Source organism: Mandrillus leucophaeus, unplaced genomic scaffold, assembly GCF_000951045.1.
Source record: "Mandrillus leucophaeus isolate KB7577 unplaced genomic scaffold, Mleu.le_1.0 Scaffold1144, whole genome shotgun sequence".
NCBI classification, from domain to species: domain Eukaryota; kingdom Metazoa; phylum Chordata; class Mammalia; order Primates; family Cercopithecidae; genus Mandrillus; species Mandrillus leucophaeus.
The window spans coordinates 88,147-92,720 of record NW_012099699.1 but is presented as its reverse complement, the minus strand read 5'-3'; the positions used below and the strand labels follow the sequence as shown (position 1 = coordinate 92,720).

Sequence of the window (4,574 nt, the reverse complement as noted above, 5' to 3'; positions counted from 1 at the left end):
TTTTTTTTTTTTTTTTACCGTTAGGTTCTTTATCTGTTTGAGGTTTATTCTTTTCTCTCATATGAGTTATGGATCTGATATTATCTTTTTTTCAAATGGCTACCAGTTGTCGCAGAAACATTTATTAAAGTTCACTCTTTGCCTTTTTGATGTAAGATGCTCCCCTTATCATATACTAAAGTTTCAAATATGCTTGGATTTCTTTCTGGACTTTTGTTCTATTCAACTTATCTGTCAACGTCTACTAGTAATATGCTTTTTTAATTTTAGAGGCTTTATAATATGTTTTCTTTCTTGGTTTTTTTTTTTTTTTTAGACTAGAATGAGGCAAGTATATTTTAATGTCTAGTAAAGTTAGTATTCCCTCAAAGCTTTTTTAAAAGCATTTTTCTGGGTATTCTTGCATGTTTATTTTTCCATATGAAGTTTGTGAAATTTTTTAGTGATATTGCACTAAATTTGTAAATTTGCTTAAAGGAAAGACTTATCCTCATTTTTATGATGTTGAGTCTTCCAACCCAAAAATAAGGATGTTTTTCTGTTTGTTCAAGACGATTTTTACATCTTTCAAGAGTGTTTAAAGTTTTGCACTATAGATTTTGTACACTAATTGTTAAATTTATTTCTAAGTACTTTTATCTTCTTTATTGCTAATGTTAATGGGGCTTTCTCTGCTCTTGTGTTCTCCAACTGATTATCCTTTATGTAAATGATTGCAACTTGCCCACACCTCCAAGGCTGGCCCTGTGGACCAGTTGGCTTTATTTCTTCAGTGGAAACCTAGTCACTATGATGTGGTAGTAGGTGTGTTGTCACCTTGCTGTAACCATGAACTTCAAAATGTGATAAGCACCTGGCTGAATCATTGGATACAACATCCCGCATTAAGTCAACATGTGCTTGTCAAGTTCATAATAGGTGCCTGTGGCTGCTAAGTGCCTGTGGAAGACCGGGAGGATCCCTACTACTCAATATCACAAACCCAGCTTTGAATTAGGAAATTGAGGCATTTAGTCTCTCTGAAGACACTTCATCAGGGCTCACTGAGGACCGAGTTGTCAGTGTGAGTTTCCAAGTTCTCTACATGATCATTATTGCCAGTCTTGAGGTGTACTACAATGCCAATGATGTGGGTTTCCAGAGGAACGTCACTGTCAAGCTTTCTCAGGCAGAACAGGAAGAGGCCCTCTTCATTGTTCACTGGAGTCCTCCAAGCCATGGTGTGCAGGTGAACACGTTGTGTACAAGCACATGGAACAATTCATCTTACCAGAGAGCTTTGAAGGTACAATCTCATGGGAGAGCCAAGACCTCCAAAGCTTTGTGTTAAGAAACCTTCACAAAGTGACAGTGAATATGGAGGGGGAATTCTTGGAGTCTTTACAGCTGGGGAAGGTGCATTGCCTCATGAATTATTGGAAGGTACAGAGGGAGTTGGAGTGGTTTTAGATGCCTTAGTTAAGGAGGAAAACAGCATCTATGATGATATAGTTTTTGTGGATGTTGTCAACACTCATTGAAATATACCTGCAAAGTTATTGAACTTTATAGATGGACTGTGGAAACAACCAACTTTGATTTGTTACTAAAGACAGATGATGACTGTTACATAGGCTTGAAAGCTGTATTTAATAGAATTTCTCAAAAGAACCTGAATAGGTCTAATTTTGGTAGGGGTATTTCAGACTGAATTGGGCAGTTGACAGAACCAGGAAGTGGCAGGAGTTGGAGCACCCTGGTCATGCTTATCCTGCCTTTGCATATGGGTCACGGTATGTGATCTTCAAGGACGTCATCAACTGACTGGCAGGCAACTCCAGGAGGTTACAGACCTGTCAGGGTGAAAATGTACGCATGGGCACTTGGATGGCAGCCACAGAACCTAACAGATACCAGCACAGCATGGCTGTGTGAGAAGACTTGTCAGACAGGAATGTTGTCTTCCCCACAGTATTCTCCACAGGAGCTGACAGTACTGTGGAAACTGAAGGAATTCTGTGGTGATCCTTGTCAATCTGAAGCAAGATAACAGGATTTGAATTAGCAGTGTCTAAACTCAGGGTAGGTGATATGGTTTGGCTGTATCCCCACCCAAATCTCATCTTGAATTATAACTCTCACATTTCCCACATGTCGTGGTAGGAACCTGGTGGGAGGTAATCAGATCACAGGGGCAGGTCTTTCCCATGCTGTTCTCATGATAGTGAATAAGTCTCACAAGATCTGATGGTTTTAAAAATGGGAGCTTCCCTGCATAAACTCTCTCTCTCTCTTTGTCCGCTGTCATCCATGTAAGACATGGCTTGCCCCTCCTTGCCGTCCACCATGATTGTGAGGCTTGTCAAGCAACATGGAACTGTAAGCCATTAAACCTCTTCCTTTTATAAAATGCCAGGTCTTGGGTGTGTTTTTATCAGCAGTCAATTGGTACCAGTAGAATGGGGCACTGTTCAAAAGATACCTGAGACTGTAGAAGCAACTTTATAACTGGGTAACAGGCAGAGGTTGGAACAGTTTGGAGTGCTTAGAAGAAGATAGGAAAATGTAGGAAAGTTTGGAACTCCCTAGAGACTTGTTGAATGGCTTTGACAAAAATGCTGATAATAATGTGGACAATGAAATCTAGGCTGAGGTGGTCCTGGATGGAGATGGGGAACTTGTTGGGAGGTGGAACAAAGGTGACTCTTGTTATGTTTTAGAAAAGAAACTGGTGGCATTTTGTCCCTGCCCTACAGATTTGTGGAAACTTGACAGAGATGATTTAGGGTATGTGGTGGAAAAAATTTCTAAGCAGCAAAGCATTCAAGATGTGATTTGGGTGCTCTTAAAGGCATTCAGTTGTATAAGGGAAGCAGAGCATAAAAGTTCAAAAAATTTGCAGCCTGACAATGTGATAGAAGAGAAAATCCCATTTTCTGAGGAGAAATTCAAGCCAGCTGCAGAAATTTGTATAAGTAATGAGGAGCTGACTGTTAAGCCCCAAGACAATGGGGAAAATGTCTCCAGGGCATGCCAGAGGTCTTTATGGCAGCCCTTCCCATCACTAGCCAGGAGGCCTAAGAGGTAAAAATTGTTTTGTGGCCAAGCCCAGGGTCCCCGTGCTGTGTGCAGTCTAGGGACTTGGTGCCCTGTGTCCCAGTTGCTCCAGTCATGACTAAAAGGGGTCAGGATATGGCTCGGGTTGTGGCTTCAGAGGGTGCTAGCCCCAAACCTTGGAAGCTTCCATGTGGTGTGGAGCCTCCAGGTATACAGAAGTCAAGAATTGAGGTTTGGGCAACTCTGCCTAGATTTCAGAGGATGTATGGAAATGCCTGGATGCCCAGGCAGAAGTTTGCTGCAGAGATGGGGCCCTAATGGAGAACCTCTGCTAGGGCAGTGCAGAAGGGAAATGTGGGGTCAGAGCCCTGACATAGAGTCCCTACTGGGGCACTGTTTAGTGGAGCTGTGAGAAGAGGGCCACCATCCTCCAGACCCCAGAATGGCAGATCCACTGTCAGCTTTCATCATGCACCTGGAAAAACTACAGACACTCAATGTCATCCCATGAAAGCAGCCAGGAGAAGGGCTATACTCTGCAAAGCCACAGGGGTGGAGCTGCCTAGGGCCATAGAAGCTCACCTCTTGCATCAGCATGACCTGGACGTGAGACATGAAGCCAGAGGAGATCATTTTGGAGCTTTAAGCCCCATGGGATTTCGGACTTGCATGGGGCCTGTAGCCCCTTTGTTTTGGCCAATTTCTCCCATTTGGAATGGCTGTATTTACCCAATTCCTGTACCCTCATCGCATCTAGGAAGTAACTAACTTGTCTTTGATTTTACAGGCCCATAGGTGGAAAGGATTTGCCTTGTCTCAGATGAGACATTGGACTGTGGACTTTTGAGTTAATGCTGAAATGAGTTAAGACTTTGGGGGACTGTTGGGAAGGCATGATTGGTTTTGAAATGTGAAAAGGACATGAGATTTTGGAGGGGCCAGGGGCAGAGTGATAGTGGATATGGTTTGGCTGTGTCCTCACCCAAATCTCATCTTGAATTATTGTAACTCCCTCAATTCCCACATGTTGTGGGAGGAACTTGGTAGGAGGTAATTGAATCATGGGGACGGGTCTTTCTCACGTTGTTCTCATGACAGTGAATAAGTCTCACAAGATCTGATGGTTTTAAAAACAGGAGTTTCCCTGCACAAGCTCTCTCTTTCGTTGCTTGCTGCCATCCTTGTCAGATGTGGCTTGTTCCCCCTTGCCTTCCACCATGACTGTGAGGCTTCCCCAGCCATGTGGAACTGTAAGTCCATTAAACTTCTTTCTTTTGTAAATTGCCCAGTCTCGGATATGTCTTGCTCAGCAGCATGAAAACGGACTAATACAATGGGCAAATGATAATTCAAGTATAAGCCTGAGGAAGCCCAAGGTTTAGCAATAGATTTGTGGTCTTTCAGGAGAGTTCTAGACTGGCACTTTCACTTGGAATCAATGTATTTCTTAATGTTTGCACAAATTTCCTTTTTAAAAATCAACTGATTCTGTTGCACAAGAAAAGTTTTTATGTATATATTTGAAGATGATTTGAAAA

At 42.4% G+C, this 4,574-nt stretch overlaps 1 pseudogene; it reads left to right on the top strand.

Annotated features, from left to right (window-relative positions):
* The window catches only part of LOC105551956, an 8,162-nt pseudogene extending 6,133 nt beyond the window's left edge, over positions 1 to 2,029 (top strand).
* Positions 2,030 to 4,574: the final 2,545 nt, after the last annotated feature.